The sequence below is a fragment of the Chiloscyllium punctatum genome, chromosome 6 (genome assembly GCF_047496795.1).
Source record: "Chiloscyllium punctatum isolate Juve2018m chromosome 6, sChiPun1.3, whole genome shotgun sequence".
NCBI lineage: Eukaryota > Metazoa > Chordata > Chondrichthyes > Orectolobiformes > Hemiscylliidae > Chiloscyllium > Chiloscyllium punctatum.
The window spans coordinates 94331257-94346309 of NC_092744.1; the positions used below are offsets into that span (position 1 = coordinate 94331257).

At 44.3% G+C, this 15053-nt stretch overlaps 1 non-coding gene across 1 annotated transcript; it reads left to right on the forward strand.

Annotated features, from left to right (window-relative positions):
• The first annotated feature begins 14523 nt into the window (after positions 1-14523).
• Positions 14524-14716, forward strand: LOC140479214 (U2 spliceosomal RNA). The gene has a single exon (XR_011960995.1). It is a non-coding gene; the product is annotated as a U2 spliceosomal RNA (small nuclear RNA).
• The last annotated feature ends 337 nt before the right edge of the window (positions 14717-15053 follow it).

A 15053-nucleotide genomic window follows, 5' to 3' on the forward strand; every position in this document is an offset into this window, starting at 1 on the left:
TTCCCTCCTTATACTGACACCCGATCCTGTAGAACACCTAATCTTAGATGGACATCGCTATGGATAGCCCCAGCTTCCTATTGTTTCATGGTGTTTACAGGTGCTATAATCGCCTGCCTTGGGATCTCTCTGTGCATTTTATTTTCCGCAGATTACAAAATTAATTGCTGCAGTCCTATGGGTCTATCACTCTGCCTTATTCACTATTCTCAAGAGTATGTAATTAGAAACTTCTTAAATGTTCTGAGCAACTTTAAAATAGTAACTATTTCTGACAATCAAACCCTGTCTGCTTCCCTGATAGCAGCTGTGGAAGTTAGCTGGGCTCTATCCTACAACTGGTGTTTATTCATTCACTGGGGCAATCATTCTTTCATTAATGAAGTCAGGGTTGGTCATTTTTCTGTATGCTGGCATTCTCTTATCACTATCTGGAATATGACTGTCTGGAATGGCATACTTATGGAATTGGAGTAGGATTGTGCAAAATGTTCTTTTTTTCCATTAAGACTGAAACAGACTGTTAGTCTTGTTTATCTACTCTCCACTATTTGTGTTTTAATTCCAAGGCAGGCTGCTCAGGGCATCCCTACAGCAGCAAATCAACAAGGATTTCAGCATTAAAATAAAAATCAACATTCACTACCATTAGGAAACAGTACCATGTAATATGCGTACGTTACTGAGACTTATTTCCAGACTTAAAGCCGATTATACCGGATTTGATCAATAATTAAATATTAGATATAAGTAACAATTAGTGTTAAAACTGGTCACTGCAAACATAAAATGATTAGAAATGTCATATTGCTATCTGTTACATGTAGAATTGAACATTAATTATTGGAGTCTAAAACAATCAGGCGTATCTTCATTTGTAAGACCGAATATTAATCCAATGATTTCTGTGAGCATTCAAATTAGAAGATATCAGATATTTCCTGTCAGTGTTGGATGATGAATCATTGCTTGGTTTGTGATTGTGTTGACCTGGATTAAAAGATCCATTTTTCTTTGTAAAATTGGCACTACAAAATAGTGACTTAAATTGAAATATGAATCTCACGATATTTGTTACAATACCTAAACTGAATTTCTGTGTGATTGTTGAACTAATAATGAATTGGTAATCTATTTTAGAACACTGACACATTAAGGTGATTCAATATTTCCAAACGGGTTTGCTGTGATATGGATTACATAATAATTAGTATCAGTGAACTGAGCATGAGAATGCTGGCATGATGTTTTGGAAAATACATTCGATATGCAGTCATTATTAATCATTCAACATTCTCAGATATTCCTGCAATCTGTACTTGCTGACTCAGCTTTTCTTCTGTAGAAATACAATATATAATCCTTGCAAATTTTCTTGTCATCAATATTCAGACATTTGTGTCAGCATTACAAAGAAAATAAATAGACAAGGAACATGAGTATCATAGCAAAAAACAGTCAGCAGCATTTACAGAGGAAATTTTGAAACATTGTCTCTGACTAAATACATGAAAAAGTTTAATGGGGATTTGTTACAATGTGCTGAGCCGCAATTACATTTTTATCATGATGACTGGGGAACCCGATCAGAAAACTCGCCTATATTTAGGAATTCCTTTATCTCAAAACATGCTACTTTCAGCATCCTTCGTCGTAAACAATGAAGTGTGATGGGGTGGGATAGATGTAGTGTGTAAAATGTAAGAAGGTATCTTGTATATATTTGAGATGTTGTGAAAGCGTGATGTTTGCTGTGGCTATTCATCTTGAGAACAATACAATATTGACAAAAGATTTTGCACTGAACAGTAGTGAGGTGGCCTTGAATCCCATCGTGTGGCTTTACGTGCAGTGATTACTTTTATTTCAAGAGCTTTGAGATATTTTTCATGATTTGTAAAATGATTAATAATTTTGTGACAAACGTCCACATATGGTTATGAGCTGGATTTAAAGAATCCAATGTGTTGGTGTGAAAACCCTTCATTGTTGACATTTGCAAGCGAGGTGTATAATGCTCAGGCACTGGCTGGAAGTCAAGGTGTAAGAAAATCTGATTCATTCTGGAGCAGATTGATTCCAGCTGCTGTTTGACTTAGTTTAACTAATTTTGTATTTGTCCCGATTTCTCTTCCTGTCGGTGAATTTAGAACGTCCAATTTCAGTCCAAGGGTCACTTCACATCACTGGAGTGTTAAAATATAATTCACATATTGTGATAACAATGAATTTTCAATTAAAGTTTGTGTTTTATCAAACAAAACGATTTGATGTTTTCCGGGAATTAAAAATGACATTGATTAAATATTTATTAAGATTGATAAATTGAGAATTATAATCTAGTTGCAGGAATGTTAAGTTGTTAAACCACAGATTTAGGAGTGTTTTGTTTTGGAGTGATTTGGAGGCGCCAGTGTTGGACTGGGCTGTACAAAGTTAAAAAACAAACAACATCACGGTATCTTCCAACAGGATTATTTTGCTGAACTCGCTCTCAGAGCACTGCTCCATCATCAAGCGGAAGCTAGTGCTTCCAAATAAACCTGTTGGACTATAGCCTGGTGTTGAGTAATTTTTAACTTTGTTCTTTAGAAGGAATGTTTTCTTTTATTCAAATATACATGCTGTTCAAGAATTCTATCTAGCCTTCTGTGATTTTCTTTTAGAGACCACTCATGTATAATTCATACAATTTTCACTGAAATCAGTATTTCAAATTTCCATCTAATTTAAGATGAAAATGAGAACCAATTAATGAGTACTTCCACGAATGGAAAATGCAATAAATTCAATTTACAGAGGCAAGATTCAAGTTCGATCTGATTAAGCAAATAAACACTTTGAATGGAAAATATCTGAAAACGTTCACATTTAAATTTGCACGAAGTCAAATTACCTCTTTTTGAAATACATGGCCTGAAAATCTGTTTGAAAATATGAACAAATCAGGACTATCAACATGTCTTGCTGTCAGTGTCGTCGGCCAATTGTCATAAAGAATAAATACCACTTTCAGCAACAAGTATCATGTGTAATTACTCAATTGAAAAATAAGGTGATACCTCTTGTATGTATTCGCAAGAATGATAACCAGATGTTTACTGTGGTTATTGCACTCAGTAACAATAAGATCAAGATCAATGACTGTTAGAATCATTGGCCACTCGTAATGAAGAATAAACACTGCCTTGAGCAACAAGTATCATGGATAATTACTGAACAGAAATTTCAGAGACACCCATTGTATTTATTGGAGGGAATGATGACCAGACGCTTACTGTGGTGATTAATCTCAGGAACAATACGACAATTACTCAGATGATTTCCTGAACAATAATTAGATGGTCATGAAGACCATTGTGTGGCTTTATCTATCGTGCTTTGTGTGAGCATTGATTTCAATAACATTGTGATAGTATACAAATGTGCAGCTGAGGTGAGTTGGCTTTGCTAAATTGCCCATAATGTTCACGGATGTTTAGGTTAGGTGTATTAGTTTTTGTTAGAGTGGTGCTGGAAAAGCACAGCAATGCATGCAGCATCAGAGGAACAGTAAAATCGACGTTTCGGGCAAAAGCCCTTCATTAGGAATGCAGCCTGTATTCCTGATGAAGGGCTTTTGCCAAAAACATCGATTTTAATGTTCCTCGGATGCTGCCTGGACTGCTGTGCTTTTCCAGCACCACTCTAATCTAGTTCCAGTATCTGCAGTGATTGTTTTTACCTAGGTTAGGTGTATTAGTCAGAGGAAATGTCGAGTCATCGAGCAAAGGAGTGTCTGGGTGGGTTAATCTTTGGATGGTCAGTGTGGACTGTTGGGCCAAATGGCCTGTTTCAACAGTGTAGGGATTCTATGTCTCGATGATTCTATGATTTTGGATTAAATTGATAAGTGAGTGCTAAAGATACTACTTAAAGTCAACAAAATCTTTACGTTTAGCAATTTGCATTGAAGCCATCATGCATGAAGTGAGATACGTGAGTGAGAGAGAGACAAATTAAATGTTCAAATGAAAACACGCTAATAGTTTCACAGCATATCAATCTTACATTCAATATGAAAAGGTGAATGGAAAATAAAAACAAATTCCTGACAATTCATGAATGACTAATAATTAGAACTTTAATTTGATCAATGCACATACCAGTATTTAGATGAATTGCAATGTTTAGTTACAAATGTAGGTGATCAGCTGACCAATGAATAAAATGAAGTTGCATTTGGTTATTTTGCTGAAGAGGAATTTCGACTGTTAATATTTTCCTTTTTATAATTTCCGAACTGCTCTGACACATCTCCGCTGAAGGTGGAAATTGAAATCATTCCTCCTGATCTTGTCGTAGAGACACTGTCAGAGCTCCACAAAAACCCGTCATAATGTTACCATCCGGGAAGGGCAAGTGTATAGTCACATATTTACGGCGGCAACTCAAATGAAAATTAATCAGATGTTTCTTGCAATTATTTGAATGGGAATTAATTGCGTATGTCCTGTGTGTAATGAACTGACAAACCGAATTAGTAATTTACAGTAATGATGTAACAAAGCAATAATGACTTTAATTAAATATGAATCTCGTGATTATTCATGATAAGAAAAAAACCGAATCATTTGATCAGTGTACACTGATGAACGAAACTTAATCAATCAAATAGTTCTATATGTTCAATGTTTTTTATCAAAGAATGAAAAGAAAATTAATATGCATTTGCAACATAAATGATTAGGAAAATAAATGAATTAGTCACTCAATGCGGCTATTCATCTGAAGACAACTTCCCTTCTTTCCAGAAAAGTTCAACTTCCCAAAGTTTAAAATGTCCTGTGACTATTTCATGAAACAATAAAGAGATGTTAGTTCCTTTTGTTGCACTTCAAACAGTCACAAGAATTTTAAATGATTTTGTTCCATGAAAAGTGATTAACTTGTATTGTGTTTATAGATACAGTAAATGTTAACATTGAAGTTAAACATAATTAAATCAATTCAACTGTTTCCACGGTCAAAATAAAAATTGATATTCACAATGCCCACTGCAAAATCTTTACTTTATTTAATTTATGAGCCATAATTTCGTAGTAATACTTTGAACTATATTGAACAATGATTAGATAATAGCAACAATTGAATTGCCAAAATAATATCATTTCAGTTAAGAATACTGAGAAATTTCAGTTAATTATTTCACTGAGCAATGTGGAGAAACGACCTGGAGTCATTCTAATGAAAAGTAATTACAGTTCTCTGAATGCTTCAGGCTGAGATTACCACGATCATTCAAATGAGCAATTATCATATATTTACAATGAGGCATCGAATGGGAAGTCATTGGTTCCATTATGGGATCGTTCACCTAAACAGTAAATTGATTTTTAAGTTGGAGTGTTCGTTCGAAGAAACAATTGATGGAATTAAAATGCGAATCGCACTATATTTGTTAGAAAGACTAACTCCAATAACTGTGCAAATTACTGTCATGGCAGTGACTGGAAAATTACGTTGTAATCTAAAAAAAAGATTCAATATTTTAAAAGCACTTTGTTGTGATGATGATTGGGTATTCATTAAGATCGGTAAATTGAGAAATATAATATTGTAGCTAGCTTTATGATTCAGAAAAACGAGCCATTCAGTGATTTTCAGCAGAATTGCATTTGGTTCAAAAATGCAGGATTAGAAGAATTACATGTTTCCATCCATTGGTTTGCTTATTGAGATGCAGCTTTAATCTACAACTTCTTGTTCATGGCCAATGTTTAGACATTCATGTCAGACGTATGAAATAAATAAGTAGATAGCGAAAGTGCATATTGCAGTGAACATAAGATACAGGGATCTTCCATAATTTTGTGATTATTGCACATCGACAAATAACTCGAGAGTAAAAAATAATTAGAAATCAACATTGAAAGCAGTTTTTTTTCTTCTAAGAAATTGAAAGAAATCCTTATGCATTGTACATGGTTTGAAAATGCATCAGTCACCAAAACACCAAGGTCATAAAAATCATCGGTTTAAGACAATAAGACCCGTAATGAAGAGTATTCTGCTCAATGGTATTTAGAGGACCTTGAACATCTTCATGTCGTTCTTGCAGAGAAAACTCTTTCATTCAACAGTTCTAATTGAGCACAAAAAGCCAAGTTTCTGGTATTGAGATGGGGTATGCCAGGTTTCAAGAGTGGCAGGTTTATGGGGTATGTCAGGTTTATGGGTGGCACGGTGGCACAGTGGTTAGCACTGCTGCCTCACAGCACCAGAGACCTGGGTTCAATTCCTGCCACAGGCAACTCTCTGTGTGGAGTTTGCACATTCTCCCCATGTCTGCGTGGGTTTCCTCCGGGTGTTCTGGTTTCCTCCCACACTCCAAAGATGTGCAGTTCAGGTGAATTGGCCATGCTAAATTGCCCTATTATTAGGTAAGGGGTAGATGTAGGGGTATGGGTGGGTTGCGCTTCGGCAGGGCGGTGTGGACTTGTTGGGTCAAAGGGCCTGTTTCCACACTGTAAGTAATCCAATCTAAAAAGAGATTAATTGTGTTCAGACACTCTCTAGTCCGAGGCACAGACGGACGTTTCTGTGGCCAGCAACAAAAAATCATAATTATGTGTTGCCTCCCTGGTGCAGGATCAAGGATCTCTCCGAGAGGGTGCAGAATGTTCTCTCAGGGGAGAGGGATCAGCAGGAGGTCATTGTACACATTGGAACAATAGGAAGGAAAAAGGATGATTTTCTGAAGGGAGAAAATAGAGTGTTAGACAGGAATTTAAAAAGGAGGTCTTCGAGAGTAATAATATCTGGATTACTCACGGTGTTCCAAGCTCGTGAGGACAGGAATAGGAGGATAGAGCAGATGAATGCATGGCTGAGCAGCTGGTATAGATGGCAACCAGTTTCGAGTGGAGTGCCACAGTCCTGGGACCACATATTAATAATGACTTGGGTGAGGGAAGTGAATGTACTGTCACCAAGTTTGTAAATCAGTAGGAAGGCAAGTGGGGAGAATGTCAGTGTCTGCAGAACATTCTAGATAGGTTAAATGTGTGGGTGAAAACTTGGCATGTGGAATATAAGGAGGAGAAAGTCAGGAAGAATGGAAGAGTTTAATATTATTTAAATGGAGAAATACTGCAGATAGCTACAGAACAGAGGGATTTGGGATTCCACATCTGTGAATCAGAAAAAGCTGACATTGGAGTTCAGTGAGTAATAGAGAAGGCAAATGGAATGGTGGAACCAAAATCTGCAATTGCTGGAAAAACGCAGTACTGAAGAAGAGTCATTGGACCCAAAATATTAACTCTGTTTTCTCTCCACAAATGCTGCCAGACTTGCTGAGTCACTCAGTCAATTTCTGAATTTGTTTCTGATTTCCAGCAATCACAGTTCTTTGGATGTTTTTTTTTAACACATTGCTGGTCTTTATTTCAACGGGAATACAGTACAGCTTTCATCCTTTCAAAAGAGTCTCACAATCTGCTAAGCAGACCACTTTTTGCTTGTTTAGTTTACAAATTTGTTAAACGCAAGATATCCAGCGAAAATTATGCATAAATTTCCAGTAAACTCACACATTCCTGAACATTTACCAATTTGTCATTTAGTTTTAGGAAAAAATGAATTCTATTAAAGTCTTCACTTTTGCTGTCCTTGGCAATATCTGAATATGTGTGTGTGACTGCCTGCTTGCGCATGTTTGTGTGTGTATGTGTGTCTTTGTGTGTGTGTATGGGTGTCTGTCTGTGTATATGTATGTGTTTCTGAGTGTCTCAATATAGCGATAGGAGGTATATTTAGTAAGTTTGCAAATTTCACCAAAATTGGAGGTGTCCTTCGAAGTGGAAGTAATTGTCGGTTTGGAAGGTGTTGTCGAAGGATTTTGGGGAAACGTTTGCAGTGCACCTTGATTCAACTCAGCATCGGTGGTGGATGGAGTGGATGTTTGTAAGGCGGGTACAATTACAACACTTGAAAAGCATCTGGATGGGTATATGAATAGGAAGGATTCAGATGCTGATAACTGGGACTAGGTTTATTCAAGTTATCTGATGGATGCCAGTCACTTAAACAAAGTGTCTATTTCCGTGCTGTACAACTCCACGACTCTGTGAATCTTGATTTGCAATTCTAATGTAGCAAATTGCAATTCGAGTATTTGGAGTCAAAGCCAAATCACTTGTTGCTGATTCACTCGATCGAACTTCAGGTCCACCATGGTTCTGTTAATTTCAATTGACGGGGTTGGCAGAGTTTAATGGTTTGGAGATCAGAGTTGACATAATACAAGATGGATGGATTAGTCTAAGGATTTCCGTTCAGAACAGTCGCCTAATATTTCCAGGCAGTGACAGTACTCGATCAGAATTAGAACCCGTTTCAATTGTTTGCCTTGATTTGCCTTGTGGAGAGGCAGGAATTGTTACCATTAACAGCTCAGTTTGTTTATACCAGAGAATGGAACAGCACAAACTCCAGGCAATTGCATATATCAAGTTAAAAATCACACAACACCAGGTTATAGTCCAACAGAATTAAACCTGTTGGACTATAACCTGGTGTTGTGTGATTTTTAACTTTGTACACCCCAGTCCAACACCAGCATCTCCAAATCATGGCATAGATACATGATGGCGGGGAGTTGAGGTTAATTATTTTTGAACGAATGTCACATTTCATCAAGGTAAGTAGGTAAATCCCTACCATCTTCATTCAGTAGTTACTATTGGCTGTGCACTGCCTGAGGGGCCACTGGAGCCGGATTCAATCATCGGGAAAAGCATGGTGAGTGGGACTAGGGAAGGAGCCCATACAGAGTGACAGCTGATGCAGACAATGAGAGGCTGCAGTACATCCCTCTGTGCTGCACCATTCCCTGTGTCCAGCTCTGTTCCAGTGGGTTGCTGCAATCTCATTGATACTCTGTCAGAGACACACTACCGGCTTGTTAGTGACAAACACTCGGCCCCAGCGTAGCTGATTGGTACATTGCTGGTCATCTACATTCACTATCAAACAGTTTCATAGAAAAGATTAAATGAATTCACCTGGACAAACGGATCGTTTACTCTGGTCAGAAGATCTGGAAATGACTAGGCAGCAATGAAACTGTCAGCCGTGAGCTATAGGTCTTTGTTCACAGTCAGGCTGATTGTAAATGTAGGAAGCGGCTGGGTCCTAAGGTAGTCAGGCAGAAGACAAGTATCGCTTCTCGGCCTTTTTGGCTAGGAATATGTGTCGTTCCTGAGGACCAGAGGAAGAGATTCTGCTCGAGTGTTGGAGGTTCGACGCAGCAGAAGCGTGCTGGCAGTGGAAGTACTGCGGGGGTCGTGTGGCGAGTCGTCGGAGCTGCTGGAGACCATCGCTGGATCGTGATTGGCCGTTGGAGGATCGTTTGGTTGTGCTGACCTGCTCTTGGTGGATCTGTCATGCTGGCTTCGGCCTAACGCCAATTCAGGGACCAGCCAACCTCAGAGCTATGGCCTCAGCAGCCACTCGCCGCCCAGGCCAGGGCATTCGGAACACATTCAGGGTGACTGTGAAGAAGGTGGAGGAGCACACACCGGTGGATCGGACGGTGTTTGTGAAGAAAGTTTTGCTGGAGTGTTGCGGCCTTGCAGCCGCAGACGTGTACTGCCTGCAGGATTTCCCTGGGGCAGGCTACTTCGATGTGACCTTCAGAAGCGTGAAGCAGTGCGAACAGCTCCTGAAGGTCTTCAAGGAGAAGGAAGGGGAGCCGCTGTTTTCCATCTTGTCAGCGACCCCATTGTGTGTGCTTCCTGCACAGAGGAACCGGGTTGTTACAATCCATATGTACAACCCCTACGTTCCAGCGGCTGATGTCCTGACCTTCCTGGGAAGGTACGTCCAAGTCGAGGGAGAAGCCACCGATGTGATCGACCCCTTTGGGATCTGGACCAGTAAGAGGCAGGTCAAGTTAACTCTGAGGGCCGATGATAGTGGGAACATCCTCCACCCACCCTCGAGCTTCGCAATCGGAGGGAGCAGAGGCTACCTGACATATGCAGGGCAGCCCAAAGTGTGCCGAACCTGCGGGAAGTCGGGACACGTGGCGGTGGATTGCAAAGTGACCATCTGCAGGAACTGCAAACAGGAGGGTCACTTGACAAAGGACTGACGGGAGGAAAAGAGCTGCAACCTGTGCGGGGAGGCGGGCCACATGTACAAGGCCTGCCCAAGACGAGGAGCCGCCACCTACGCACAGATGGCCGGAGGTGGCAACACGAGCCGCGGACCGACAAAGTCCAACGAGGTACCGCGAATCAGCAAAGGAACGGTGCCTGGAGGCACCCAGAAGGAAGGGAAGGTTGTAGAGGAGCAGGCGGCAGACAGCGGGGAGATGCAGCAGCCGACCCAAGCTCCTGCAAGACAGACGGAGGAAATGGAAGAGGAGGGATCAAAGGAGGCAGAGCAGTGGATTATCGTAAAAAACAGGAAAAGGAAACCTCTCGAGGGCCCCAAAGCCACCAAGCGAAGGGGAAAGAGACACCTCCAAGAGGAGGATACAGGCAGCTCCTCCGAGGGTGAGGACGGGCGCAAGAAGGGTCGCCTCCGGAGGAAGAGGCAGAGCGCCGTGGGGAGAAAGGAGGGCAACACCGCCCAAGAAAGGAAAGACGATCCCTCTGAGGGGGTGGGTGAAGGCCTCCCCCTACCCGGTGAGAACCAAGGGGTACCCACCGGCCCACAGCTCCAGGGAACTGGGAGCAGCGTCCCAGTGACAGCCCTGCTGTCAGATGGAGAACGGGGCGATGCGGACCCTGGGTCTGACACGATGACACCAGAGCGGGGAAATGACTCCAGCGTGGAGCCGGACAACTACCTCAGCCCCGGGAATGGCCAGCAGTTTGCTGTCACCACGGGGATGCACGCAGCTACCCCACTGGAGCAAGACCAGAAGAAAATGGACACTAGTAACCCCGTAAACTGTTAAAATGGGGTTTAAAATTGCCAGCATAAATGTGCGTAGCATTAAAGCGGCTACGCGATGTGTTTCAACGCTGGCCTTCCTGGCCAACGTCAAAGCCGATATCCTGTTTCTGCAGGAGTGTGGGATACCGCACCTCAGCAGTTACAGGAGATGGTCGAGCTTGTGGGCCCACGGGCCGTCAGTGTGGTCGGGGGGCAACGATAGCCGTGCCTCCGGCCTGGGTATCCTGTTGCGGGGAGGCAACTTCACCATCTCCGAGGTTAAGGAAGTGGTGGGCGGGCGCCTCCTCGTCGTGGACGTCAAATACAGAAACGCTCCCGTGAGACTAATCAACGTGTACGCCCCAGTGGGTAAGAGTGAACGGTTGGCCGTCCTGCAACAGCTTCCACTGCTGCTGGCTACGTCCAGGCCGGTCATTCTGGCCGGAGACTTCAACTGCATCATTGATGCTGATGGACGATCCGGCGGGGGGGACAGTAAACCGGACGCTACGTCCAGGGCCCTGATGGAAACGGTCAAAGACGCCAAGCTGCTCGACGTCTTCAGTGCCCCTGCAGATGGAGCGCAGCGTAGATACACCTGGTCACGGGCAGACGGGTCTATCCGCTCAAGGATAGATTACCTGTTTGTGTCCCGAACGCTCTCGGTCAGATCCACCGACGTCAAGCCGGTGTTCTTCTCTGACCACTACCTCCTGCTGGCCGACTGTCACCTACAGGACGAACAGCGGGCGGGCAAGGGAACGTGGAAACTGAACACTAAGCTGTTGACCCCGGGAAACATCGAAGAGCTAAAGAGGGATTACGCAGGTTGGAGAACCGTGAAGCCCCTCTTTGAGTCTCCAGCGGACTGGTGGGAAATGGTAAAAGGGAACATCAAGAGGTTCTTTATCCTCAAAGGTGTCCAGGAGGCGAGAGAGAGGCGGGGAAAACTGTCCCAGCTCCAAGAAAGTATGCAGAACCTGCTCCTGCTGCAGACGATGGGGGTGGATGTCACGGAGGACCTCAAGGAGGTGAAGGGCCAGCAAGCCTCGCTCTTTGCCTCGGAGGCCTCCAGGATAATCTAGCGGTCCAGGGTCCGCTCGGTGGAGCAGGACGAGACGTGCTCACGTTTCTTCTTCCAGAAGGTGCACAAAGAGAGCTCGGTGCTCAGCAGCCTGAAGAAAGAAGATGGCTCGGTAACGTCATCTCAGGCTGACGTCATGAGGATCAGCAAATCCTTCTACGCCAGCCTGTATGACTCGAAGCCGACCGACAGCGCGGCCTCCCAGTCGTTCCTGTCCTCTATCACGGAGGTCCTAGATGACGGAACACGAGAGAGGCTGGACCAGCCGCTATCTCTGGATGAACTGACCAAGGCCCTCGAGTCCTTCGAAAAGAATAAAACTCCCGGAAGCGACGGCTTACCGGTCGAGGTTTATTCCGCTCTTTGGGACTTGATCGGCCAGGACCTGCTGGAGGTGTATGTCAGTATGCTTCGGGCAGGTACCATGAGTGAATCCATGAGGAAAGGCATCATCACCCTCGTCTACAAGCGGAAGGGGGAGAGGGAGGAAATTAGAAATTGGAGACCGATCTCACTGTTAAATGCAGACTACAAAATCTTGTCAAAGGTCATCGCCAACCGGGTCAGGTCTGCTCTGGGATCGGTGATCCACCCGGACCAAACCTGTGCTGTACCGGGCAGGAAGATCTCTGAGAGTCTCGCGCTCCTCAGGGATATGATCGCCTACGTGCAGGACAGGGGGGTGGACACCTGCCTCATCAGCCTGGACCAGGAGAAAGCCTTTGACAGGATATCGCATACATATATGAGGGATGTCCTCTCCAAAATGGGCTTTGGGGTGGGAATCGGAAATTGGATCAGACTGCTCTACACCAACATTGTCAGTGCAGTCTCAATCAATGGGTGGGAATCAGATAGCTTCCCTGTAAGATCTGGAGTCAGGCAGGGATGCCCCCTCTCACCCGCCTTGTTTGTGTGTTGCATAGAGCCATTTGCCGAATCCATCAGGAAGGATGCGAGCCTGAGAGGGGTGACTATTCCTGGCAGCGGGGGCCTGCAGGTTAAGGCCTCCCTGTACATGGATAACGTCGCTGTTTTCTGCTCGGATCCGCTGTCCGTGCACGGACTCGTGTGCATCTGCGACCAGTTCGAACGGGTCTCGGGGGCCAAGGTAAACCAAGGCAAGAGCGAGGCCATGCTCTTCGGGAACTGGGCCGACCAATCCTCTATCCCCTTCACCGTCAGGACTGACCACCTGAAGGTGCTGGGTATTTGGTTCGGGTGGGCTGGGGCGTGCGCCAAGACCTGGGAGGAGCGGATTAGGAAGATGAGACAGAAACTAGGCAGATGGGGGCAACGGTCGCTCTCCATCGCGGGAAAAAACCTGGTCATCAGGTGTGAGGTACTCTCAGTATTGCTATATGTGGCACAGGTCTGGCCTATCCCCAGGACCTGTGCCGCGGCAGTCACCCGGGCCATCTTCCAATTCATTTGGAGATCAAAGATGGACCGGGTCCGAAGAGACTCTATGTACAAAGACCGGTGCAATGGGGGAAAAAACACGCCCAATGCCACCCTCACCCTGATGGCCACCTTTGTGTGTGGCTGCATCAAGCTGTGCGTGGACCCCCGGTACGCAAACACCAAGTGTCACTACGTACTGAGGTTCTACCTGTCCCCGGTGTTGCGAAGGATGGGCCTGGCCTCGCTGCCGCAGAACGCTCCGAGTAGTTGGACCGTTCCGTATCACCTGTCCTTCGTGGAGAAATTTATGAGGAAAACACCTTTGACCACAAGTCCATCAGGAAGTGGTCAGCACGTAGCGTCCTTGAGACCCTTCGGGAAAAGGAGAGGGCGGATCCTGTCGAGCGGTTCCCTGAGCAGACTGTCAAAGCCAATTTGGCAGAATGCCTCATCGCCAGAACTTTCCAACAAGCACCAAGACGTGGCTTGGCTGGTGGTGAGAAGGGCTCTGCCTGTGAGATCCTTTATGCACGCCCGGACTCTCTGCCGCACTGCACGCTGCCCTCGAAGTGGCTGCGGGGGGGGACGAGACTGTCACACACCTCCTTCTGGAATGTGCCTATGCAGAGGAAGTCTGGAGAGGAATGCAGTGGTGCTTGTCGAGGTTCGTCCCGAGCAGCGCCGTGACGCGGGACTCCGTGCTCTACAGCCTGTTCCCCGGGACTCACAGCGAGATGAACATTAACTGCGCCTGGAGGATCATCAACTCGGTGAAGGACGCTCTCTGGGTGGTCCGAAACCTGTTAATCTTCCAGCTGAAGGAGTTGACCCCGACCGAGTGTTGCAGACTGGCACATTCCAAGGTCCAAGACTACGTGTTGAGGGACGCGCTGAAGCTTGGGGCAGCTGCCGCCAAGGCGCGGTGGGGAAAGACCACCGTGTAAGATCGGCCTGCCAAAAGAAGAACAGGGGGCCGATGCGGACCTTTTTTTGGGCTCTGCTGATGCCTCAGCCAAATAGATGTATATGTACAAGATTGAAAAATGCACAGGATTGTAAATGCGAATGACAAGGATAAAGTCGAATCTGTGTTTGTAAATATGGACATATGTATGGCATGATCAAATGTACAGACCATAAAAAAATCTGTTCTTGTCAGTTTTAATATCTGATAAGTCCCTGATTTAGGGACTGAATATTAATCTGATTTTTGCCGGATGAAGTTGTGTCAGGAGCTTGCTCCGATAACTTCACGCATCATCCCAGTATTGCAGTGTTTCTGGGAATGGTGCACGTCCCCATTAAAAAAGGCGAACAGTAGATTTTTTTTTAATGTTGTATTCTTTATGATCCGAATATGGAAAGCTTTCGGTTAGTCAAGTCAGACTTGCCTTCGTGCAAATCAGCTTGTTCTACCATCCGATTTCGTTTGAGTCTTTCTGCGTGTTATGTTCAGCACTCACTGTTAATGTTGTCACTTCATCCCTGGTACATTCTGCCCCTTCCCACCAACTCCAATTCCCAACAACAAAAGTTTTACCAAGTTGCCCACCAGCTCTACCTAATGGCAAACGGCATTTCAGAAAACAAAACATGAAGCTTTTGAAGTAATCAACAGTTCAGATTTTGATGATGA